Below are 27,320 nucleotides of genomic sequence, written 5' to 3' on the forward strand. Positions count from 1 at the left end.
ACGGGACACAGCTCGAAACCAAGTACCCAAATAAGAAAGACAAACAATTGAAAGAATTTTTCATTGTCGGAAACAGTAAACAGAAGGAATGGGGAAAAAAGTAAAATAATGTATGCGAAGTCTGTTCACTGCTTTAAATGAATATATGACATGTGAGATGCATGACGAATGAGTTGAATCTTAATGAGTGAACGCACAATTAGGCGAGTACACACACACACACACACACACACACACACACACACACACACACACACACACACACACACACACACACACACACACACACACACACACACACACACACACACACACACACACACACACACACACACACACACACACACACACACACACACACACACACACACACACACAACATGCTTACAACATACACACAACATACTTTTTGAAACGGACAGAAAGATCTAGGAATTGATATCACACCAAACCTGTCTCCTGAAGCCCACATAAAAAGAATAACGTCTGCGGCATATGCGAGGCTGGCTAACATTAGAACAGCCTTCAGGAACCTGTGTAAGGAATCATTCAGAATCTTGTATATCACATATGTAAGACCAATCCTGGAGTATGCGGCCCCTGTATGGAGCCCGTACCTTGTCAAGCACAAGACGAAGCTGGAAAAAGTTCAGAGGTATGCCACTGGACTAGTCCCAGAATTAAGAGGCATGATTTACGAGGAAAGGCTGCGGGAAATGCACCTTACGACACTGGAAGACAGAAGAGTAAGGGGAGACATGATCACTACCTACAAAATCCTCAGGGGAATTGACAGGGTAGACAGGGATAAACTATTCAACACTTGTGGTACGCGAACAAGAGGACACAGGTGGAAACTGAGTACCCAAATGAGCCAAAGAGACGTTAGAAAGATCTTTTTCAGTGTCAGAGTAGTTAAAAGGTGGAATGCATTAGGCAGTGATGTGGTGGAGGCTGACTCCATACACAGTTTCAAATGTAGATATGATAGAGCCCAGTAGGGTCAGGAATCTGTACACCAGTTGATTGACAGTTGAGAGGCAGGACCAAAGAGCCAAAGCTCAACCTCCGAAAGCACAAATAGGTGAGTACACATTTATCAGAAGGAAAACACCTGCTGGGATACCTCTCGCGAAGGCACTATAGAGCTATGTACTCACAACCAGGTGAGTACACAGCTGCAGTGTCTTTGCGAGGAGAATCCCAGCAGGTGTTTCCCTTCTGATAACGTCAACCGTCTTTTAAACCACAGAACCTGAAGGCAGTCAGCGTGGTGACGCAGTTGAACACAGTCAGTGACGCCGAGTGAACAAACGTGAACAAGGTGACTATCATTTATCACGTGCATGAACCTCGCCAGTGCTAGGGCAGAGACCCTCCCCATCAGTCCTAGTAGTACTTACCTTGTCAATAACGCTCAGCAAATGTGATAACCCCCCCCCCCCACACACACACACACACGCTGTATATTGTTTAGTTTTAGGCAACTTGGTTCCCAGTAAAGACATGTTGTCCACTCACAGTTTACCTGTGGTTGATTTCGAGTGTTTCAAGTTTGGGCAGCCCCCCCCCCCCCCCATCGCTTCCCTGGTGATGGTCTGATTGGTGAGGATGATTATCTCAGTATCCCGGAGGTCCAGATAGCTATCACAGCCTGGCTGATCTAGTAAATCTAGAATTAAGGTATTAAATTCCCTCTTAATAAAAGCATCAGTCTTTGTTACATAAATATGTGTTATGTTTGCTGGCTGGTGACAGCAGAGTCGAGGACCTCCGACGTCTACACTGTTCTCTAACAGCGCTCAATATGGCTCCCAGACATTTTACTGGATTTATTTTGTTATATCTTTATTATCTCTCAATCCACCACGTTGTGATTTTATTGAACAGGGAAGGAGGCTGACCTGCAAATATTTTTGTGCAAATTACGAAACAAATCGTCTCGGTTCCAAAGAAGTAAGTCCCCAGGAGAAGTAGGTTCCCAGCCGGACACTCGTCGTCAAGGATGGACTATGAGTCCCCTCACCAGGAGACGTAACCTCACACGGAAGTTCACGGACCACGTGTGACGCGCACGTGTGACGCGCACGTGTGACGCGTACGTGTGACGAGGTCATCTGGTTGCTGGTGTGTGTGTGTTCACTCCCCTCAGTTGTGCTTGCGGGGGTTGAGCTTTAACTCTTTAGTCCCGCCTCATCAACCGGCAATCTACTGGTGTACAGATTCCTGAGCTTCATATCTATATTTCAAACTGCATATGGAGTCGGCCTCCACTTCATCATTTCGTAGTGCATTCTATTTACTAACTACGCTGACGCTGAAAATGCTTTCTAATGTCTCCATGGCTCATTTGGGTACTCACCTTCCCCTTGTGCGTGTACCACCCGTGTTATTTCATCCTTGTCTACCCTGTCAATTCCCCTGAGGATTTTATGTGTAGTGATCATGTCCCCCGAGCTCTTCTGTCTTCCAGCGATGTGAGGTGCAATTCATGCATCCTTTCCTGTGTGTGTGTGTATTCACCTAGTTGTATTCACCTAGTTGTTGTTGCGGGGGTTGAGCTCTGCTCTTTCGGCCCGCCTCTCAACTGTCAATTAGTCAACTGTAACTAACTACTAACTAACTAATTAATGTTTTTTTCGCACGCACGCACACACACACACACACACACACACACACACACACACACACACACACACACACACACACACACACACACACACACACACACACACACACACACACACACACACACACACACACACACACACACACACACACAAACACACATTCACACAAGAACCAGCTCCGTAACAGCTGTCTAACTCCCAGGTACCTATTTACCGCTAGGAGCATCAGGATGAAAGAAACTTTTCCCATTTGTTTCTGCCTGGTCCGGGAATCGAACCCGGGCCACAGAATAACGAGTCCTGCATGCGTTCCGATCCCCCTACCAGACCCCCCCCCCCCCTTCCCCTCCCCCTAACATTACATTCCATTTTTACGTTACGTCTTAACAGAACGTAACGTAGCGTACCTAACTTAATCTAACGTACCTCTTAACATAACGTTTTACTACTTTCCTCCTATGTTTTAGGAGGTTACGTCTCCTGGTGAGGGGAGTCATAGTCCATCCTTGATGATGTCGTGTGTGTGTGTGTGTGTGTGTGTGTGTGTGTGTGTGTGTGTGTGTGTGTGTGTGTGTGTGTGTGTGTGTGTGTGTGTGTGTGTGTGTGTGTGTGTGTGTGTGTGTGTGTGTGTTATATTCATATAACTTTCGGTGTTAATTTTCCAGGACAGAGTGTGATGGCTGCCTACCTGACCTTTCTGATGGTGGTGGTGGTGGCTCTCTGCTGGACCCTCTCACCCGTTCACGCCGGTGGGTACCCCACATGTGCCACGCTTGATATATTTATGTGTAATAAGGTTTCAAAAATTTACAACAACAACAAAAACACTTGGGCTGCAGAATGTAAATTGTGATGTATAATCGAGTCATAACAGCTTGTTCCCTCGTAACTCGATAGTAATTGGAGGACATCGTTGTAAACTGATAGGCGAGGTGGTGTTCCAGCGGGAGCTGTTCTAGGGGTAAGGTTTAGGATTACCTATGGAAAGGAAAAAGAGCTAATCCTTTCAGCAAGAGTTAGAATGTATCTACGCCTGTGCCATTTATCTGTATTTTTTTTTTTTTTTTTTTACAAAATATCAATTTACAATTTACAATTGTCAAACGACAGTTGGCTTCGTTACCGACACATAATCGGAGGGGACCCGGGTTCTAACTGTTGGGTCAACTCGTTCTCGCACATGCTTATAGTAAATATTGACTTATTAATAAGTGCATATGTGACATACTAATTTATTGTGAATATTTGAGTTTACCTTGAAAATCTGAATAAAAAAACACCGACCTAACCTAACCTTCTTAGTATGTTAAGATAAGCATCTTATTGCTTCTTAATTACAATTAGTACTAAACTTATACCTATATTGATATTACAGTTTTATAAAAATAATAAAACAAAACTAAAATATTTAAATAAATTGTAAAGTAACTCATGATATTGTCAAAATTTTGTATAAAATCTCTATTGTTTAATAAAACTGAAAAAGAAATTCATAAAATTAAAAGTGGTGAACAGCAAATCGGTATGAAGAGTTAATACCTTGAAACCCAAATATAATTTAGAATATGCCATATATGTACTTATTAATATACCAAATATTGACTAAGCAATAAGTCATATATGTACTGTCTCGTGCGAGAGCGGGTAGGTTGGATGGGAGATGTTAGCATCATCTTTGTCTGTCATCCGTCACAGAGAACGTCAGAGGGGTGACTGCTCCAGAGCGCGGCGCCAGCCTCATCACACAACCTCCGCTAGAAAGAAGTAAGAGAAGAATCGCTGGTGGACATAACGCTTCCAAACCTGCCGTGGTAATGTTAATACACACTACCGTCTGTTGCGCCCTCTGTCTAGCTATGTGCTACAGCTTTTATATTTATCTTAAGACCTGGAAAAATAAATATTCTAACCCATTCTCCCAAAATACCTTTTTTTTTTTGTCGGGAACAGGAAGCCTGTGTAAACAGTCTCCGTGGTGTAGTGGTAAGACACTCGCCTGGCGTTCCGCGAGCGCTATGTCATGGGTTCGTATCCTGGCCGGAGAGGATTTACTGGGCGCAATTCCTTAACTGTAGCCTCTGTTTAACACAACAGTAAAATGTGTACTTGGATGAAAAAACGATTCTTCGCGGCAGGGGATCGTATTCCAGGGACCTGCCCGAAACGCTACGCGTACTATTGGCTGTACAAGAATGTAACAACTCTTGTATATATCTAAAAAAAAAAATATATATACTTTAGGCTTTCATCAAGGTCGAACTACTGAACCTACCCAGGATGCAACCCTACAACAGTTGTCTACCTTCAGTGTACCTTTGTACTGTTAAGTGAACAGAGGCATTGAATGAAATAAAACGTGGAAGATTTAAGTCACTGGAGAGTCACTTATAAAGCTGTGATAAGGAAAAATTGCAAATAGGCACTTAATAAGGTGCAGATAGTGGCCAAAGAAAGGGTGATAATAGTAAAGGTAGTCACTTAATAAGAGGAGGTAATTATAATAATAATAATAATATTTTATGCAAGAAAATATACAGAAGCAGCGATACAGTGCATTAATCAAAAGTTTCATAAACAATGCAGTATAAACAGCGAGTCAGCAAGAAGTGTAAAAATAAGTCCAACATCTTGTCTAATTCTTCAATAAAGAAAATATGTATTTAGTAATGTCATTTATTGTATTAATAGTTCAGAGTGAATAATATTTTAACGTTTCTTGCAGGGAGCATTACTGAGAGCTTCAGGCAGTGTCAGCAACCGTCGTCCAACTGTGGCATTTGGTCGCAGGCGCTAGCCTCATCTCACGCAGCCCTGCAATACAGACCCACTTCATACACAGTCCCACCTACAGGCGATGAATCACAATAACGTGGCTGAAGTATGATGACCAGACCACACACTAGAAGGTGAAGGGACGACGACGTTTCGGTCCGTCCTGGACCATTCTCAATCCACTTGAGAATGGTCCAGGACGGACCGGAACGTCGTCGTCGTCCCTTCACCTTCTAGTGTGTGTGGTCTGGTCAATAGACCCACCTCTCACACAGCCCCAATTGTCTTAGATTCGCCAAACGACCTGCACCTCGTATATACACACACCCACCTCACAGACCAGCCGCACATAGCTGGTGTCGAAGTTAAATTAACAAATTAAATTTGATCAGTGTCACTCATCCCATCCATTATGGCTACATTATGTCCATCTCAAGCATTTGATCTACTATCAACTCCAACCTTGGCTTATGGTACATTCTGGTATGTCAGCCTTGAACTGTTTTCATCTCGTATTATGTTGCAGCAAATAATGAGTGTATTTTATTTAGTAAAATACATTTCATTTTAGTTTCAAAATATTTAGAATAATCATTGATATTAATAATTCTGTAATGTATTAATCTCTGTCGTTCTTATAAACAATACCTGAGAGTATGTTTGTGTTCCTCACCATGCACTCTCCTTCCTCTGGTGTTGCTGCGAGTTCAGTAATACTCACATGGGGTATGACTAACGTTAAGGAGCACTCTCCCCTCTCCACTGGACATCAGTTGTACATCAGTTGATTGACGGTTGAGAGGCGGGACCAAAGAGCCAGAGCTCAACCCCCGCAAGCACAATTAGGTGAGGTGAGTACTGTTCCTGTTAATTCATCAGTAAGTTTATCAAAAGTCATGTTAATTTAAGAAGGTAACCATACAAACTTTAGCATATAAAATTGTATATGAATTTCACATTTATTGTGTCATCGACAATAATGTTAATGGTATTTCTACAATTTGGTTGAATAAAGCTGACGCTAAGTATGATGATACTAACGAGGTGATTCTTGCTTTAAATTTAACCCATTCATGATTTCAGCTACAAGATTAGTCCAGTTCATCCTCAGAAACGATGCCCTGCGACTTGGACTGGTCAGTAGAGAGACACTTTCCCTTCTTGCATGATCGGGGTTCGATTCTCGATGGTTCCAAGTTGTAGCACACCGAACCTCACTCCATCCTCATTTGCTAGTTCCTTGAATTCATATTCCTTACACATGCTATATATATATATATATATATATATATATATATATATATATATATATATATATATATATATATATATATATATATATATATATATATATATATATATATATAAATATATATATATATATATATATATATATATATATATATATATAAATATATATATATATATATATATATATATATATATATATATATATATATATATATATATATATATATATACCCATACTGGCTTAGCACTTTTACCTATTAGTCACCTTACCTCGTGTGGCGCCTTATTAACTTCCTTTTCTTTCCTGTCCTTAATGATTACTCAGTAACCCGCCAAACACACACCGAAACTACGACGTTGGTACAACGTTCGAACAAGTTTTAACGCCTCCTAACCAGTTATAACAACCAATATAGCAAGTTGTAACAACGTTCTAATACGTCATAAACACGTTAAGCCAAGATGTAACAACTTTATTACAAGTTGTAACAAGCGGAAAATGGAGACAGTTTCGGTTTGTGTTTCCAGGGAAAACAGCTTTATAAGCATATAATAACAAGCTTGGCAGCAGGATGCTGCTTCTGGTAACTTTCCTTTTTAAGACTGTTCATAACCCAGTCGACAGAGCTACTGCGTCACACACACGTGGGGTCCTCACACACACGTGGGGTCCTCACACACACGTGGGGTCCTCACACACACGTGGGGTCCTCACACTCGCGTGGGGTCCTCACGGTCCTCCCCGAGACCCATGCAGTCCAGGTATATGGAATATAATAACAATATTATTCACTTGAGCAGGGGTAGGCTTTAGCATGTTTATCTCTGAGAGAAACACATACATATTTAGCCGTAAGATTCACACTGATGTTATGAGGAGATAATATGAGAGGCTACCGAGGTTAATTAGAACGTGAGAACGGCATGACTCGACTGGCCCATGTCTGCCTCAGCCTGACAACCGACGTCATGCTTATGTCTGCCTCAGCCTGACTCCAGCCGGCTCATGTCTGCCTGAGCCTGACTCCAACCGGCTCATGTCTGCCTCAACCTATATACCACGGTAAATAATGTCTCAGGATTTCACTAATATATTACAAAGATTGTTACACATTTACAATAGAATTAGTAAAACTATTCGGCAATTAATAAGTTTATTCATGTAGCCAATGGCGGTAAATGCAACGTTTGCATTTCCAACCAATTGCTACCTATGTTTAAAAGCTCGAAATTACACGAAGTTAACAAACCTTAGACCACACACGGGACAAGCTGCACAATAGTCTCCTGAAGGTGCATGAGACTAACACCTTCACACGTTATTGCATTATGTCAGTGAAAGGAATCCTTCACTCTCAGCACAACTGTATTATCCTCGATACTTGATTGAGTGACAACAACTGTATTATTCCTGCAACTGCAGAGGACTGGTAGTGTCATCATTATCACATATGAAAGTGACAGTTGTACCGAGAACACAAACAAGACTGGCAGTATGACCCGCAGTACACCCACCCGCGAGCTACACCCGCAGTACATCCACCCGCGAGCTACACCATTAAAAACACCACGAAGGGGCCGCCACCTCAGCTTCAGCGCGAGGCGCTAACCTAGGCCCTAACTCCATCTCACCTCATTAGTTTCGTGGATCTAACTTACATTTTGTCCAAAGGATTTTAAATATGACGTGAACAAAGATCCAAAATTAGTTATTATTAATATTATGAACAATATCATTAATGCAACATCTATTGTCGTTTTATTTTCATATCCTTTAAGTGCAAAACAATACTTGTAATTATGACAATATTAAAAATAGGCTCTTATTGTAATGTTTGTGGAGGAGACACAGCTGTGTGTGTTGGTGGGGGAGACACAGCTGTGTGTGTTGGTGGGGGAGACACAGCTGTGTGTGTTGGTGGGGGAGACACAGCTGTGTGTGTTGGTGGGGGAGACACAGCTGTGTGTGTTGGTGGGGGAGACACAGCTGTGTGTGTTAGTGAGGGAGATACAGCTGTGTGTGTTGGTGGGGGAGACACAGCTGTGTGTGTTGGTGGGGGAGACACGGCACCAGTCACATGTGTAACTGGTGCAGAAGTCTATGTCGAAGGCTTTCTGACAATCCAAAAATAACAGTCGGCCCTCGCTTCTAGAGAGAAATGAAGAGAAATATGTCATTTCTCCAGTTACAGGAAGAACCCGAGGATAACTAGTCTTCAAGACAGTTACAGGTAGAACCAGAGGATAACCAATTCACACGACACATTGAAAGTACAATATTTGACTTTCAGTTAGAAGCACAATTTCACGAATTGTTATAAAGGGTCTAAAATGTACTTAAGAATGTACTCACATGAATATTATGGGACAGTTTTTGGGTCAGAATTTACATCATATAATTGGATTAGTATCGCAAAGTCGGCGACAGAAAGCTTATTAGCCTCTTGGAAGTCGTCCAACTCAGCGACAGGTAGTCCCCAAGATGCAGCCCACAACAGCTGGCTAACTCCCTGGTGTACCTATTGCTGCTAGATGAATGGGGGGCATCAGGAGGTAGGAAAAGGGACCAAAACATGCCGTCCTGGCCTGGCCGGATCGAATATTAAACTGTTGGCCGATTCCACTGTTCACTGCTCTAAAATGCCATGTTACAAATATATATTTTTTTATTGTAACAATGTACAATTTCATATCAATATCTGTACTCAACCTTTTGTACGGGGTAAAACGAAGACGAGATGGAAGAAAACAAATGGAAGATAGTAAGAAAAAGATTCATAGATCGTTTCATCTCAATAAAGTTGTGGGAAGCTGTAAGTCACACTAATGAGGTAATAATGCCCGCGGGTGGTGAGAGTGAACCAGCAAACGAACAGAGGATGAAGGAACACCAGAAAACTGAGCGGCTCTGTGAACCACAAACAAAAATAAACGTTGACAGGAAACAATGATGATCGCGCTCACTCGCGCCCTCTCCATATTGCTTACATTACGAGAGAGAAAACAAAAGAGAGTCGGGTGAGTGAATATAAGCACCAGACAAGACCTCAGAAAACAGGAAAAATTTTGCCGGTAGTAACAAATGAAACCTCGAGACTCAAGGAGTGAAACGAGTTTTTCCACCTACTGACGTCCATGGTAAGACATTTAAGCACATGACCAGCCAGCACAGTACAGGTAGAGACGCCAGTGAAGCCGGCAGGTCGCTCCCCACACACACAGACCAAAGTGTGGCATCAAAACTTGACTAGCAACGATAAAAGGTAAACTATACTTTTTAAAACCTTCGTGCATACATATTTTTCTTTTTAGTAGCACTATTTTTCCTTTTTAGTGGTTGGTCAGTAGGGCAGTGTGCCAGTGTTAAGAGCATACCTCAAAGTAGATGCTCCTCGCTAGGCTCCCCTGGAGCACGACGTCCACGCTCCGGGGGCCGCCACGACCGCTCGTGGCCTCACCTTAAGAAATTAACTTTTCCCGGTGTTGGACGACACTGGGCAAGTGGCTCGTGGTCTGCCCGGGTCTCTTACTTGAACACAACGTATTATATACAAAGTGTTAACCTAACCAGCAACGAATGCAGCCATGCAACCCACCTAACCTCTCCTGCCGATGCATGGATAATGGGGATATTTGTGTACCATTACTTTTCATAGTACTTTGTAATTTGTACGTTGAGGACCTTAACGAACGGAATGAGACGTATTAGTTGAGAGGAGAGGTTGTAATGTTATTGGTGCTTGCATCCTGCAACACAGCCTTGATGTGGTAGACGTACAAGCATCTTGAACCACAGATGGTATGCGGTAGATGTGCCTGCGTCCTGCACCACAGGTATTATGAGGTAGACGTGCCTGCGTCCAGTACCACAGGTGTTATGAGGTAGAAGTGTCTGCGCCCTGTACCACAGGTGTTATGAGGTAGACGTGCCTGCGTCCTGTACCACAGGTGTTATGAGGTAGAAGTGTCTGCGCCCTGTACCACAGGTGTTATGAGGTAGACGTGCCTGCGTCTTGTACCACAGGTGTTATGAGGTAGACGTGCCTGCGTCCTGCACCACAGGTGTTATGAGGAAGACGCGCCTGCGTCTTGCACCAAAGGTGCTATGTAGTAGAAGTGCTCGTATTGTACACCACAGGTAATACGAGGTAAGCATGCTTGCGTCCTTTTCCTTATGTATTTTGTCGTAAATGTGCTTGCATCCCACACCAAACGTATTATGTGGTAAGCGAGCTTGTGTCCTGCACCACAAGTATTAAGAGATGAAGGTGCTTGGCTCCTGTACCATATGTATTGTGGTAATTGTGCTTGCACAGCCGGCGGCTGAGCGGACAGAACACTGGTCCCGTGATCCTGTGGTCCCGGGTTCGTCCCCGGGCGCCGGCGAGAAACAATAGGCGAAGTTTCTTTTACCCTGATGTCCCTGTTACCTAGCAGTAAATAGGTACCTGGGAGTTAGTCAGCTGTCACGGGCTGCTTCCTGGGGGTGGAGGCTTGGTCGAGGACCGGGCCGCGGGGACACTAAAGCCCCGAAATCATCGGAAGATAACCTCAAGATAGCCACCTGCACCATGTGTTAAGAGGTAGACGCACTCTCATACTACACTACAGGTGTGATGAGTTAGACCTGTGGTGCAGCCGGACGCGCAACAGGTCCTGTGAGGATGACGTGGTTTTGTCTTGCATCATAGGTGTTATAAGGTTGAGGTGCTCACATCTCATAATTGAAGGATCACAGACTACATAGTGAACGTCTCATTCGAACTCCGAACTTGCAACAAACGAGGCAATGGCTCTTTTTACCATTGTGGCATCTGTGATGAATAAATGCATTTCACCTGATTATTACTCACACTACATACGATCATTTTCTTAAATATCTCTGATTATTTTATATTACCTGACTCATATAAATGATTCCACAGGTGAAGGATGATGACTGGCTGGGTGACCTTCCTGGCGTGGGTGGTTGTGTTGCTGCTCTGTGGCGCTCCCTCACCGGCTCTGTCTGGTAGCTACCCTAATGCACCTGTCCTCTTATATGTTGCCGTAATATAGCAACAAAAGTTATAACCATACGATATACATCTGTTTTCAAATCTTACAAAAATTTATATTGTAATATAAATGATAAATGAATAAATGTAGATAAATGATAAATGGTAAATGTAGATTTATATTAGCTTTCCACCGTAACACTGATGTCTCCTGCTCCCAGACGAGCCGCAGGAGACCACAGGTGATCGCACTTGTCAAATCTTTTTCTCTCTCTTCCTTACAGAGAGCGTCGGGCGGCCGGGTGTTCCTGGAGGCAGCGCCAGGCTGGCCAGACACGCCCAGTTCGGTAGTTTTGGTGCACGTGGAAGTGGTAGTTTTGGTGGAGGTTTTGGTGCACGTGGAAGTGGTAGTTTTGGTGGAGGTTTTGGTGCACGTGGTTCAGGTGGACGAAATGCCTTCTACCCGAGCGCGGTATTATTGCAGTGTCATTCTTGTAGACATATATTATTGACTATGATACAAGGGGGGGGGGGGTTAGCCCAATGTTTCTAGCACGAATCTTTTCTATGCTTTTAATGTTCTTCACTCAAGAAGGAAGTTCAAAAATAAACTCTCCAAAGTTCCTTTTACAATCTTATACTGTTTGCCGCTATACAGGAGAGTGAATGATGGACTGTAATGGAAAACACAAATGATGCAAGGTTAAAAATTTGTTGAAATATCGCCTATGAAATTGATATTATTATTGTTATCATCTCCATGCACTGTTAGTATGTTTAAGGATTTGATCTTTTCATGTGTGTTTATTTTCTTTCCAGGGAGCGGCATTTACTTCTTGGTCAGGCAGAAATTCCTTTTGGAGACCTCGAACCAGATTTGGGCTATCCGGGCGATTCTTTTGACAATGGTACAGGGGTTAACTTCACTTCACCTGGCTGATGGCGTCACCTGGCTGATGACGTCACCTGGCTGATGGCGTCACCTGGCTGATGGCGTCACCTGGCTGATGACGTCACCTGGCTGATGGCGTCACCTGGCTGATGGCGTCACCTGACTGATGACGTCACCTGCCTGATGGCGTCACCTGGCTGATGGCGTCACCTGGCTGAGGGCATCACCTGGCTGATGGCGTCACCTTCCTGAGGGCATCACCTGGCTAATGACATATACTCAACACTTGCGGAGTTCAGAACAAGCAAAACTCCTCCAACATTGCATTTTCTATATATATAAATAAAACATAATAAAACGATACATTTCCCGTTTCTTTATTTGTGGTGAAGGTGGACCTGCCGGAGGGCGCCGCTGTTAGGCCAGTGTACTGTTGTTAGGCCAGAGTACTGTTGATAGGCCAGAGTACTGTTGATAGCCCAGAGTACTCTTGTTAGGCCAGAGTACTGTTGATAGGCCAGAGTACTGTTGTTAGGCCAGAGTACTGTTGTTAGGCCAGAGTACTGTTGATAGCCCAGAGTACTGTTGATAGGCAAGAGTACGGTTGTTAGGCCAGAGTACTGTATCTAGTACACAAGGCAACTATGAATTGTCCCCACAGTCTCATAAGCGTCAAATTTTAAGTGGTTTTGTCGAACCAAAAGCTATAGACGACAGGGTCAAACGTCCACCACGGAGGATCAATATTATGGAACTTATACTATCATAAAGCAATTGGAATATGACGCTGTGATCTATAGCGTATATATTGACGTGCGTTAAGTGTGAGGACAGGAGTCTTTATCACACGTGTGTCTATATCAAGAGACAAGAGGCACTGAACTGCAGGCCAGTGTCCTTAACTTGTATACCATGCAAGGTGATAGAGAAGATTGTGAGAAAAACCTAGTAACACATCTGGAGAGAAGAGTCTTCGTGACAACCCATCAACATGGGTTTAGGGAGGGTAAATCTTGCCTTACAGGCTTGATAGAATTCTACGATCAGGTGACAAAGATTAAGCAAGAAAGAGAAGGATGGGCGGACTGCATTTTTTTGGACTGTTGGAAAGCCTTTGACACAGTACCCCATAAAAGGTTGATGCATAAGCTGGAGAAACAGGCAGGAGTAACTGGTAGGGCGCTCCAGTGGATAAGGGAGTACCTAAGCAATAGGAAGCTGAGAGTTACAGTGAGGGGTGAGACCTCAGAATGGCGTGAAATCACCAGTGGAGTCTCACAGGGCTCTGTACTTGGACCTATCCTGTTTCTGATATACGTAAATGATCTCCCAGAGGGTATAGACTCATTCCTCTCAATGTTTGCTGACGACGCCAAAATTGTGAGAAGGATTAAGACAGAGGAGGACAGCTTGAGGCTTCAAGAAGACCTGGACAAGCTGCAGGAATGGTCGAACAAATGGTTGTTAGAGTTTAACCCAAGCAAATGTAATGTAATGACGATAGGGGTGGGAAGCAGGTGACCAGATACAAGGTATCATTTGGGAGATGAAATACTTCAAGAGTCAGAGAGAGAGAGAAAGACCTAGGGGTTGATATCACGCCAAACCTGTCCCCTGAAGCTAATATCAAGAGGATAACATCAGCAGCATATGCCAGGTTGGCTAACATAAGAACGGTCTTTAGAAACTTGTGTAAGGAATCTTTCAGAACATTATATACAACATATGTCAGACCAATCCTGGAGTATGCGGCTCCAGCATGGAGTCCATATCTAGTCAAGCATAAGACTAAACTGGAAAAGGTTCAAAGGTTTGCCACCAGACTAGTACTCGAGCAGAGAGGTATGAGCTACGAGGAGAGATTACGGGAATTAAACCTCACTTCGTTGGAAGACAGAAGAGTTACGGGGGACATGATCACCACATTCAAGATTCTCAAGGGAATTGACAGGGTTGATAAAGACAGGCTATTTAACACAAGGGGCACACGCACTAGGGGACACAGGTGGAAACTGAGTGCCCAAATGAGCCACAGAGATATTAGAAAGAACTTTTTTAGTGTCAGAGTGGTTGACAAATGGAATGCATTAGGAAGTGATGTGGTGGAGGCTGACTCCATACACAGTTTCAAGTGTAGATATGATAGAGCCCAATAGGCTCAGGAACCTGTACAACTGTTGATTGACGGTTAAGAGGCGGGACCAAAGAGCCGGAGCTCAACCCCCGCAAGCACAACTAGGTGAGTAACTAGGTGAGTACACGTCTCAATAACGTGATGATGTTCATTAAGAACCTGGTGGTGTTCAGTGACATGGCGGTGTTCAGTGATGACCTGTGGTGTTCAGTGATGACCTGGCGGTGTTCAGTGATGACCTGTGGTGTTCAGTGATGACCTGGTGGTGTTCAGTGATGACCTGGTGGTGTTCAGTGATGACCTGGTGGTGTTCAGTGACCTGGTGATGTTCAGTGATGACCTGGTGGTGTTCAGTGATGAGCTGGTGGTGTTCAGTGACCTGGTGATGTTCAGTGATGACCTGTGGTGTTCAGTGATGCCCTGGCGGTGTTCAGTGATGACCTGTGGTGTTCAGTGATGACCTGGCGGTGTTCAGTGATGACCTGTGGTGTTCAATGATGACCTGGTGGTGTTCAGTGACCTGGTGATGTTCAGTGATGACCTGTGGTGTTCAGTGATGACCTGGCGGTGTTCAGTGATGACCTGTGGTGTTCAGTGATGACCTGGTGGTGTTCAGTGATGACCTGGTGATGTTCAGTGATGACCTGGTGGTGTTCAGTGACCTGGTGATGTTCAGTGATGACCTGGTGGTGTTCAGTGACCTGGTGGTGTTCAGTGACCTGGTGGTGTTCAGTGATGACCTGGTGGTGTTCAGTGACCTGGTGGTGTTCAGTGATGACCTGGTGGTGTTCAGTGATCTGGCGGTGTTCAGTGACCTGGCGGTGTTCAGTGACGACCTGGCGGTGTTCAGTGACGACCTGGTGGTGTTCAGTGATCTGGCGGTGTTCAGTGACCTGGCGGTGTTCAGTGACGACCTGGCGGTGTTCAGTGACGACCTGGCGGTGTTCAGTGACTTGCTGGTGTTCAGCGACCTGGTGGTGTTCAGTGATGACCTGGTGGTGTTCAGTGCCCTGGTGGTGTTCAGTGATGACCTGGTGGTGTTCAGTGATGACCTGGTGGTGTTCAGTGACCTGGTGGTGTTCAGTGACCTGGTGGTGTTCAGTGATGACCTGGTGGTGTTCAGTGATGACCTGGTGGTGTTCAGTGACCTGGTGGTGTTCAGTGACCTGGTGGTGTTAAGTGATGACCTGGTGGTGTTCAGTGACCTGGTGGTGTTCAGTGACCTGGTGGTGTTCAGTGATGACCTGGTGGTGTTCAGTGATGACCTGGTGGTGTTCAGTGATGACCTGGTGGTGTTCAGTGATGACCTGGTGGTGTTCAGTGATGACCTGGTGGTGTTCAGTGATGACCTGGTGGTGTTCAGTGATGACCTGGTGGTGTTCAGTGACGACTTGGTGGTGTTCAGTGATGACCTGGTGGTGTTCAGTGATGAACTGGTGGTGTTCAGTGACCTGGTGGTGTTCAGCGACCTGATGGTGTTCAGTGTGTTCAGTGACCTGGAGATGAAAAACATTTTTTTTAGTAACACTCAAAAAGCTCTTGGGACATATAGGCCCCTTAATACCTTACATCCAAAACAAGGTGATGGGAAATTCCCTGAGAAAGAAGATAATAGAATATCCGGTGAGACGAACACCAGCGAAGGTTAATGAACAACAAATATTGCCTCACAAACTTTATATAATTCTGGGACTGAGAGACAGAGATCAGACGAGACAAAGATCAGATCTAGACAAGTGATCTCCCAGAAGGAATGTACTACTTTCTCTCGATGTTTGCTGATAATGCATCAATATAAAGAGGAAACATATAGTGGAGAAGTATAATAAGCTACACGATGACCTGGAAAAATTTAAAAAACGCGGTCCCTAAAAAGTGGCTACTAGACTTTAACTAAGGCAAGTGTAAATTAATGTTGAGGCAACATGAAACCAGATGCAAAGTATCAAGAATCGAATATAGAAAAATCCTGGAGAGTTGATATGATATCATTAGCTGCACCTGCAAGACTGACCAACATAAAAACTTCCATCAGAAACCAAAATACAGATTGATTTAGGACCCTGCATACCACATACCTGCATACCACATACCTGCATACCACATACCTGCATACCACATACCTGCATACCACATACCTGCATACCACATACTTGCATACCACATACACATCACACCAATCAGGTTTGGAGTATGTGGCGAGCGCATGAGGCGGTTATATCGTTAAACACGCACACACTCACAAACTCCAGAGGCATACCGGATAGATAAATCGAAGAGTTGATAGAGATGAATTATGAGAAAATAGAGGAATTAATCTACAACTGTAAAGTCAGAAGAGTTAGGTAAGATATTTTTCCAATAAATGTCTCATTGACAGTGACGAGGTAGAGACAAGGACAGATACTTGGAATTGGTGCTACACAAACACAGGGGGACACAGCTCGAAACCAAGTACCCAAACAAGAAAGGCAAACAATTGAAATAATTTTTCATTGTCGGAAACAGTAAACAGAAGGAATGGGAAAAAAAGTAAAATAATGTATGCGAAGTCTGTTCACTGCTTCAAATGAATATACGACATGTGAGATGCATGACGAATGAGTTGAATCTTAATGAGTGAACGCACAATTAGGCGAGTACACACACACACACACACACACACACACACACACACACACACACACACACACACACACACACACACACACACACACACACACACACAAGGTACCATCTGGGAGAGGAAATCCTTCAGGAGTCAGAGAAAGAAAAAGACTTGGGAGTTGATATCACGCCAGACCTGTCTCCTGCAGCACATATCAATAGGATAACTTCAGCGGCATATGCCAGGCTGGCCAACATACGAACGGCATTCAGAAATTTGTGTAAAGAATCATTCAGAACTTTGTATACCACATATGTCAGGCCAATTCTGGAGTATGCAGCCCCAGCATGGTGTCCATATCTAGTCAAGGATAAGACTAAACTGGAAAAGGTTCAAAGATTTGCCACCAGACTAGTACCCGAGCTGAGAGGTATGAGCTACGAGGAGAGACTGCGCTACATTCAAGATTCTCAAGGGAATTGATAGGGTAGATAAAGACAGGCTATTTAACACAAGGGGCACACGCACTAGGGGACATAGGTGGAAACTGAGCGCCCAAATGAGCCACAGAGATATTAGAAAGAACTTTTTTAGTGTCAGAGTGGTTGACAAATGGAATGCATTAGGAAGTGATGTGGTGGAGGCTGACTCCATACACAGTTTCAAGTGTAGATATGATAGAGCCCAATAGGCTCAGGAATCTGTACACCTGTTGATTGACGGTTGAGAGGCGGGACCAAAGAGCCAGAGCTCAACCCCCGCAAACACAACTAGGCGAGTACAAGTAGGTGAGTACACACACACAGGAACCAGCTCCGTAACAGCTGTCTAACTCCCAGGTACCTATTTACCGCTAGGAGCATCAGGGTGAAAGAAACTTTGCCCATTTGTTTCTGCCTAGTCCGGGAATCGAACCCGGGTCACAGAATTACTAGTCCTGCATGCGTTCCGCTCCCCTACCAGACCCCACCTTCCCCTCCCCCTAACATTACATTCCATTTTACGTTACGTCTTAACATAACGTAACGTAGCGTACCTAACTTAATCTAATGTACCTCTTAACATAACGTTTTACTACTTTCCTCCTATGTTTTAGGAGGTTACGTCTCCTGGTGAGGGGAGTCATAGTCCATCCTTGATGATGTCGTGTGTGTGTGTGTGTGTGTGTGTGTGTGTGTGTGTGTGTGTGTGTGTGTGTGTGTGTGTGTGTGTGTGTGTGTGTGTGTGTGTGTTTGTGTGTGTGTTATATTCATATAACTTTCGGTGTTAATTTTCCAGGACAGAGTGTGATGGCTGCCTACCTGACCTTTCTGATGTTGGTGGTGGCTCTCTGGTGGACCCTCTCACCCGTTCACGCCGGTGGGTACCCCACTTGTGCTAAGCTTGATATATTTATGTGTAATAAGGTTTCAAAAATTTACAACAACAACAAAAACACTTGGGCTGCAGAATATAAATTGTGATGTATAATCGATTCTTAAAAGCTTATCCTCTCGTAACTCAGTAGTAATTGGAGGACAGTGTTTATAACTGATAGGCGAGGTGGTGTTCCAGCGGGAGCTGTTCTAGGGTAAGGTTTAGGATTACCTATGGAAAGGAAAAGAGCTAATCCTTTCAACAAGAGTTAAAATGTATCTACGCCTGTGCCATTTATCTGTATTTTTTTTTACAAAATATCAATTTACAATTTACAACTATCAAATGACAGTTGGCTTCGTTACCGACATATAATCGGAGGGGACCCGGGTTCTAACTGTTAGGTGGGGAATGTTGGCATCATCTTTGTCTGTCATCCGTCACAGAGAACGTCGGAGGGGTGACTGCTCCAGAGCGCGGCGCTAGCCTCATCACACAACCTCCGCTAGAAAGAAGTAAGAGAAGAATCGCCGGTGGACGCGACGCTTCCAAACCTGCCGTGGTAATGTTAATACACACTGCCGTCTGTTGCGCCCTCTGTCTAGCTATGTGTTACAGCTTTTATATTTATCTTAAGACCTGAACACATGAACATTCTAACCCATTCTCCCAAAATATCTTTTTTTGTCTTTTGCCGGGAACAGGAAGCCTGTGTAAACATATACTTTAGGCTTTCATCAAGGTCGAACTACTGAACCTACCCAGGATGCAACCCCACAACAGTTGCCTAACTCCAGTGTACCTATGTAGTGTTAAGTGAACAGAGGCATTGAATGAAATAAAACGTGGCAGAATTAAGTCACTGGAGAGTCACTTATAAAGCTGTGGTAAGGATAAATTGCAAATAGGCACTTATAAAGGGGCAGATAGTGGCCTAAGAAAGGGTGATAATATTAAAGGTAGTCACTTAATAAAAGGAGGTAATTATAACAATAATAATATTTTATGCAAGAAAATATACAGAAGTAGCGATACAGTGCATTAATCAAAAGTTTCATAAACAATGCAGTAAAAACAGCGAGTCAGCAAGAAGTGTGAAAATAAGTCCAACATCTTGTCTAATTCTTCAATAAAGAAAATATGTATTTAGTAATATCATTTATTGTATTAATAGTTCAGAGTGAATAATGTTCTAACGTTTCTTGCAGGGAGCATTACTGAGAGCTTCAGGCAGTATCAGAAACCGACGTCCAACTGTGGTATATGGTCGCAGGCGCTAGCCTCGTCTCACGCAGCCCTGCAATACAGACCCACTTCATACACAGCCCCACCTGCAGGCGATGAGTCACAATAACGTGGCTGAAGTATGATGACCAGACCACACACTAGAAGGTGAAGGGACGACGACGTTTCGGTCCGTCCTGGACCATTCTCAATCCACGTGAGAATGGTCCAGGATTGACCGAAACGTCGTCGTCCCTTCACCTTCTAGTGTGTGGTCTGGCCAATAAACCCACCTCTCACACAACCCCACTTGTCTTAGATTCACCAAACGACCTGCACCTCGTATATACACACACCCACCTCACAGACCAGCCGCACATAGCTGGTGTCGAAGTTAACAAATTAAATTTGATCAGCGTCACTCATCCCATCCATTATGGCTACATTATGTCCATCTCAAGCATTTGATCTACTATCAACTCCAACCTTGGCTGATGGTACATTTTGATATGTCAGCCTTGAATTGTTTTCATCTCGTATTATGTTGCAGCAAATAATGAGTGTATTTTATTTAGTAAAATGCATCTCATTTTAGTTTCAAATTATTTAGAATAATCATTGATGTTAATAATTCTGTAATGTATTAATCTCTGTCGTTCTTATAAACAATACCTGAGAGTATGTTTGTGTTGCTCACCATGCACTCTCCTTCCTCTGGTGTTGCTGCGAGTTCAGTAATACTCACATGGGGTATGACTAACGTTAAGGACCACTCTCCTCTCTCCACTGTACATCAGTTGTACATCAATTGATTGACGGTTGAGAAGCGGGACCAAAGAGCCAGAGCTCAACCCCCGCAAGCACAATTAGGTGAGTACTGTTCCTGTTAATTCATCAGTAAGTTTATCAAAAGTCATGTTAATTTAAGAAGGTAACCATACAAACTTTAGCATATAAAATTGTATATGAATTTCACATTTATTGTGTCATCGACAATAATGTTAATGGTATTTCTGCAGTTTTGTTGACTAAAGCTGACGCTAAGTATGATGATAGTAACGAGGTGATTCTTGCTTTAAATTTAAATCCCATTTATGATTTCAACTACAAGATTAGTCCAGTTCATCCTCAGAAGCGATGCCCTTCGACTTGGACTGGTCAGTAGAGAGACACTTTCCCTTCTTGCATGATCGGGGTTCGATTCCCGATGGTTCCAAGTTGTAGGGCACCGAACCTCACTCCATCCTCATTTGCTACTTCCTTGTCTTCATATTCCTTACACATGCTATATATATATATAGCCATACTGGCTTAGCACTTTTACCTATTAGTCACCTTACCTCGTGTGGCGCCTCATTAACTTCCTTTTCTTTCCTGCCCTTAATAATTACTCAGTAAAACAGCTTTATAAGCATATAATAACAAGCTTGGCAGCAGGATGCTGCTTCTGGAACCTTTCCTTTTCAAGACTGTTCATAACCCAGTCGACAGGGCTACTGCCTCACACACACGTGCGGTCCTCACACTCGCGTGGGGTCCTCACACACGCGTGGGGTCCTCACACACGCGTGGAGTCCTCACGGTCCTCCCGAGACCCATGCAATCCAGGTGTATGGAATATAATTACAATATTATTCACTTGAGCAGGGGTAGGCTTTACCATGATTATCTCTGAGAGAAACACGTACAAATTTAGTCGTAAGATTTACACTGATGTTATGAGGAGATAATATGAGAGGCTACCGAGGTTAATTAGAACGTGAGAATGGCATGACTCGACTGGCCCATGTCTGCCTCAGCCTGACTCCAGCTGGCTTATGTCTGCCTCAGCCTGACTCCAACCGGCTCATGTCTGCCTCAGCCTGACTCCAGCCGGCTCATGTCTGCCTCACCCTGACCCCCAGCCGGCTTATGTCTGCCTCAACCTATGTACAAGGGTAAATAATGTCTCAGGATTTCATTAATATATAACAAAGATTGTTAAACATTTACAATAGAATTAGTAAAACTAATCGGCAATTAATAAGTTTATTCATGTAGCCAATGGCGGTAAATGCAACGTTTGCATTTACAACCAATTGCTACCTATGTTTAAAAGCTCGAAATTACACGAAGTTAACAAACCTGAGACCACACACGGGACAAGCTGCACAATAGTCTCCTGAAGGTGCATGAGACTAACACCTTCACACGTTATTGCACTATGTCAGTGAAAGGAATCCTTCACTCTCAGCACAACTGTATTATCCTCGATACTTGGTTGAGTGACAACAACTGTATTATTCCTGCAACTGCAGAGGACTGGTAGTGTCATCATTATCACATATGAAAGTGACAGTTGTACCGAGAACACAAACAAGACTGGCAGTATGACCCGCAGTAGACCCGCAGTACACCCACCCGCGAGCTACACCCGCAGTACACCCACCCGCGAGCTACACCTGCAGTACACCCACCCGGGAGCTACACCATTAAGAACACCACGAAGGGGCCGCCACCTCAGCTTCAGCGCGAGGCGCTAACCTAGGCCCTAACTCCATCTCACTACATTAGTTTCGTGGATCTAACTTACATTTTGTCCAACAGATTTTAAATACAACGTGGACAAAGATCCAAAATTAGTTATTATTAATATTGTGAACAATATCATTATACAACATCTATTGTCGTTTTATTTTCATATCCTTTAAGTGCAAAACAATGCTTGTAATTATGACAATATTAAAAATAGGCTCTTATTGTAATGTTTGTGAAGGAGACACAGCTGTGTGTGTTGGTGGGGGAGACACAGCTGTGTGTGTTGGTGGGGGAGACACAGCTGTGTGTGTTGGTGGGGGAGACACAGCTGTGTGTGTTGGTGGGGGAGACACAGCTGTGTGTGTTGGTGGGGGAGACACAGCTGTGTGTGTTGGTGGGGGAGACACAGCTGTGTGTGTTGGTGGGGGAGACACAGCTGTGTGTGTTGGTGGGGGAGACACAGCTGTGTGTGTTGGTGGAGGAGACACAGCTGTGTGTGTGTTGGTGGGGGAGACACAGCTGTGTGTGTTGGAAGGGGAAAACACAGCACCAGTTACATGTGTAACTGGTGCAGAAGTCTATGTCGAAGGCTTTCTGACAATCCAAAAATAACAGTCGGCCCTCGCTTCTAGAGAGAAATGAAGAGAAATATGTCATTTCTCCAGTTACAGGAAGACCCCGAGGATAAATAGTCTTCAAGACAGTTACAGGTAGAACCCGAGGATAACCAATCCACACGACACATTGAAAGTACAATATTTGACTTTCAGTTAGAAGCACAATTTCACGAATTGTTATAAAGGGTCTGAAATGTACTTAAGAATGTACTCACATGAATATTATGGGACAATTTTTGGGTCAGAATTTACATCATATAATTGGATTAGTATCGCAAAGTCGGCGACAGAAAGCTTATTAGCCTCTTGGAAGTCGTCCAACTCAGCGACAGGTAGTCCCCAAGATGCAGCCCACAACAGCTGGCTAACTCCCTGGTGTACCTATTGCTGCTAGATGAATGGGGGCATCAGGAGGTACGAAAAGGGACCAAAACATGCCGTCCTGGCCTGGCCGGATCGAATATTAAATTGTTGGCCGATTCCACTGTTTACTGTGCTAAAATGCCATGTTACAAATATATATTTTTTTATTGTAACAATGTACAATTTCTTATCAATATCTGTACTCAACCTTTTGCACAGGGTAAAACGAAGACGAGATGGAAGAAAACAAATGGAAGATAGTAAGAAAAAGATTCATAGATCGTTTCATCTCAATAAAGTTGTGGGAAGCTGTAAGTCACACTCATTAGGTAATAATGCCCGCGGGTGGTGAGAGTGAACCAGCAAACGAACAGAGGATGAAGGAACACCAGAAAACTGAGCGGCTCTGTGAACCACAAACAAAAATAAACGTTGACAGGAAACAATGATGATCGCGCTCACTCGCGCACCTCCATATTGCTTACATTACGGGAGAGAAAACAAAAGAAAGTCGGGTAAGTAAATATAAGCACCAGACAAGACTTTAGAAAACAGGAAAATTCTTGCCGGTAGGTACAAATGAAACCTCGAGATTCAAGTAGTGGAACGAGTTTTTCCACCTACTGACGTCCACGGTAAGACATTTAAGCGCAAGACCAGCGAGCACAGTACAGTTAGAGACGCCAGTGAAGCCGGCAGGTCGCTCCCCACACACACAGACCAAAGTGTGGCATCAAAACTTGACTACCAACGATAAAAGGTAAACTTTACTTTTTAAAACCTTCGTGCATACATATTTTCCTTTTTAGTAGCACTATTTTTCCTTTTTAGTGGCTGGTCAGTAGGGCGGTGTGCCAGTGTTAAGAGCATACCTCAAAGTGGATGCTCCTCGCTAGGCTCCCCTGGAGCACGACGTCCACGCTCCGGGGGCCGCCACGACCGCTCGTGGCCTCACCTTAAGAAATTAACTTTTCGCGGTGTTGGACGACACTGGGCAAGTGGCTCGTGGTCTGCCCGGGTCTCTTACTTGAACACAACGTATTATATACAAAGTGTTAACCTAACCAGCAACGAATGCACCCATGCCACCCACCTAACCTCTCCTGCCGATGCATAGATAATGGGGATATTTGTGTACCATTACTTTTCATAGTACTTTGTAATTTGTACGTTGAGGACCTTAACGAACGGAATGAGACGTATTAGTTGAGAGGAGAGGTTGTAATGTTATTGGTGCTTGCATCCTGCAAAAAAAGCTTGATGTGGTAGACGTACAAGCATCTTGAACCAGAGATGGTATGCGGTAGATGTGCCTGCGTCCTGCACCACAGGTATTATTAGGTAGACGTGCCTGCGTCCAGTACCACAGGTGTTATGAGGTAGAAGTGTCTGCGCCCTGTACCACAAGTGTTATGAGGAAGACGCGCCTGCGTCTTGCAGCAAAGGTGCTATGTAGTAGAAGTGCTCGTGTTCTACACCACAGGTAATACGAGGTAAGCATGCTTGCGTCCTGTACCTTATGTATTTTGTCGTAAATGTGCTTGCATCCCACACCAAACGTATTATGTGGTAAGCGAGCTTGTGTCCTGCACCACAAGTATTAAGAGATGAAGGTGCTTGGCTCCTGTCCTATATGTGTTATGTGGTAATTGTGCTTGCACAGCCGGCGGCTGAGCGGACAGAACACTGGTCCCGTGATCCTGTGGTCCCGGGTTCGTCCCCGGGCGCCGGCGAGAAACAATAGGCGAAGTTTCTTTCACCCTGATGTCCCTGTTACCTAGCAGTAAATAGATACCTCAGAGTTAGTCAGTTGTCACGGGCTGCTTCCTGGGGGTGGAGGCCTGGTCGAGGACCGGGCCGCGGGGACACTAAAGCCCCGAAATCATCTGAAGATAACCTCAAGATAGCCACCTGCACCATGTGTTAAGAGGTAGACGCACTCTCATACTACACTACAGGTGTGATGAGTTAGACCTGTGGTGCAGCCGGACGCGCAACAGGTCCTGTGAGGATGACGTGGTTTTGTCTTGCATCATAGGTGTTATGAGGTTGAGGTGCTCACATCTCACTATTGAGGGATCACAGACTACATAGTGAACGTCTCATTCCTTTGTCGGGTAATACTTGGACGGACCAAGAGCTGGGACATGATGACGGAGTAATGGAAAGGTGCCAACCCTCTAGCACTATCGGGGAATCGAACTCCGAACTTGTAACAAAAGAGGCAATGGCTCTTTTGACCATTGTGACATCTGTGATGAATTAATTCATTTCACCTGATTATTACTCACACTACATACGATCATTTTCTTAAATATCTCTGATTATTTTATATTACCTGACTCATATAAATGATTCCACAGGTGAAGGATGATGACTGGCTGGGTGACCATCCTGGCGTGGGTGGTTGTGTTGCTGCTCTGTGGCGCTCCCTCACCGGCTCTGTCTGGTAGCTACCCTAATGCATCTGTCCTCTTATATGTTGCCGTAATATAGCAACAAAAGTTATAACCATACGATATGCATCTGTTTTCAAATCTTATAAAAATTGCTATTGTAATATTGGTAAATGTAGATTTATATTAGCTTTCCACCGTAACACTGATGTCTCCTGCTCCCAGACGAGCCGCAGGAGACCACAGGTGATCGCACTTGTCATCTCTTTTTCTCTCTCTTCCTTACAGAGAGCGTCGGGCGGCCGGGTGTTCCTGGAGGCAGCGCCAGGCTGGCCAGACACGCCCAGTTCGGTGGTTTTGGTGCACATGGAAGTGGTAGTTTTGGTGGAGGTTTTGGTTCAGGTGGATGGGATGCCTTCTACCCGAGCGCGGTATTATTGCAGTGTCTTTCTTGTAGACATATATTATTGACTATGATACAAAGAGGGGGGGGGGTTAGCCCAATCTTTCTAGCACGAATCTTTTCTATGCTTTTAATGTTCTTCACTCAAGAAGGAAGTTCAAAAATAAACTCTCCAAAGTTCCTTTTACAATCTTATACTGTTTGCCGCTATACAGGAGAGTGAATGATGGACTGTAATGGAAAACACAAATGATGCTAGGTTAAAACTTTATTGCAATATCGCATATGAAATTGATATTATTATTGTTATCATCTCCATGCACTGTTAGTATGTTTAAGGATTTGATCTTTTCATGTGTGTTTATTTTCTTTCCAGGGAGCGGCATTTACTTCTTGGTCAGGCAGTAATACCGTTTGGAGACCTCCAATCAGATTTGGGCTATCCGGGCCATTCTTTTGACAATGGTACAGGGGCTAACTTCACTTCACCTGGCTGATGGCGTCACCTGGCTGATGACGTCACCTGGCTGATGGCGTCACCTGGCTGATGGCGTCACCTGGCTCAGGGCATTACCTGGCTGATGGCGTCACCTTCCTGAGGGCATCACCTGGCTAATGACATATACTCAACACTTGCGGAGTTCAGAACAAGCAAAACTCCTCCAACATTGCATTTTCTATATATATAAATAAAACATAATAAAACGATACATTTCCCGTTTCTTTATTTGTGGTGAAAGTGGACCTGCCGGAGGGTGCCGCTGTTAGGCCAGTGTACAGTTGTTAGGCCAGAGTACTGTTGTTAGGCCAGAGTACTGTTGATAGCCCAGAGTACTGTTGTTAGGCCAGAGTACTGTTGATAGGCCAGAGTACTGTTGATAGCCCAGAGTACTGTTGTTAGGCCAGAGTACTGTTGATAGGCCAGAGTACTGTTGATAGGCCAGAGTACTGTTGATAGGCCAGAGTACTGTTGATAGCCCAGAGTACTGTTGTTAGGCCAGAGTACTGTTGATAGGCCAGAGTACTGTTGATAGCCCAGAGTACTGTTGTTAGGCCAGAGTACTGTTGATAGGCCAGAGTACTGTTGATAGGCCAGAGTACTGTTGATATCCCAGAGTACTCTTGTTAGGCCAGAGAACTGTTGATAGGCCAGAGTACTG

General features: G+C 44.1%; 4 long non-coding RNA genes across 5 annotated transcripts; all 4 read left to right on the forward strand.

The window, feature by feature from the left end:
- Positions 1-1,244: 1,244 nt before the first annotated feature.
- Positions 1,245-6,661, forward strand: LOC138372750 (uncharacterized). Of its 2 annotated transcripts, XR_011230930.1 has the most exons (5): positions 1,245-1,324; positions 3,296-3,379; positions 4,326-4,441; positions 5,353-6,253; positions 6,486-6,661. It is a non-coding gene; the product is annotated as an uncharacterized lncRNA (long non-coding RNA). The 2 variants fall into 2 exon arrangements; XR_011230929.1 differs by having other exon boundaries at positions 1,246-1,324; positions 5,353-6,661.
- Positions 6,662-9,731: 3,070 nt separating this feature from the next.
- On the forward strand, positions 9,732-12,911 carry LOC138372749 (uncharacterized). Its single transcript, XR_011230928.1, has 4 exons — positions 9,732-9,916; positions 11,579-11,664; positions 11,935-12,122; positions 12,470-12,911. It is a non-coding gene; the product is annotated as an uncharacterized lncRNA (long non-coding RNA).
- Positions 12,912-18,542: 5,631 nt separating this feature from the next.
- On the forward strand, positions 18,543-20,543 carry LOC138372751 (uncharacterized). The gene is made up of 3 exons (XR_011230931.1): positions 18,543-18,643; positions 19,087-19,202; positions 19,849-20,543. It is a non-coding gene; the product is annotated as an uncharacterized lncRNA (long non-coding RNA).
- A 3,447-nt stretch (positions 20,544-23,990) lies between these two features.
- Positions 23,991-26,870, forward strand: LOC138372509 (uncharacterized). The gene is made up of 4 exons (XR_011230881.1): positions 23,991-24,121; positions 25,725-25,810; positions 26,046-26,188; positions 26,537-26,870. It is a non-coding gene; the product is annotated as an uncharacterized lncRNA (long non-coding RNA).
- The last annotated feature ends 450 nt before the right edge of the window (positions 26,871-27,320 follow it).

Source organism: Procambarus clarkii, chromosome 39, assembly GCF_040958095.1.
Source record: "Procambarus clarkii isolate CNS0578487 chromosome 39, FALCON_Pclarkii_2.0, whole genome shotgun sequence".
NCBI classification, from domain to species: Eukaryota; Metazoa; Arthropoda; class Malacostraca; order Decapoda; family Cambaridae; genus Procambarus; species Procambarus clarkii.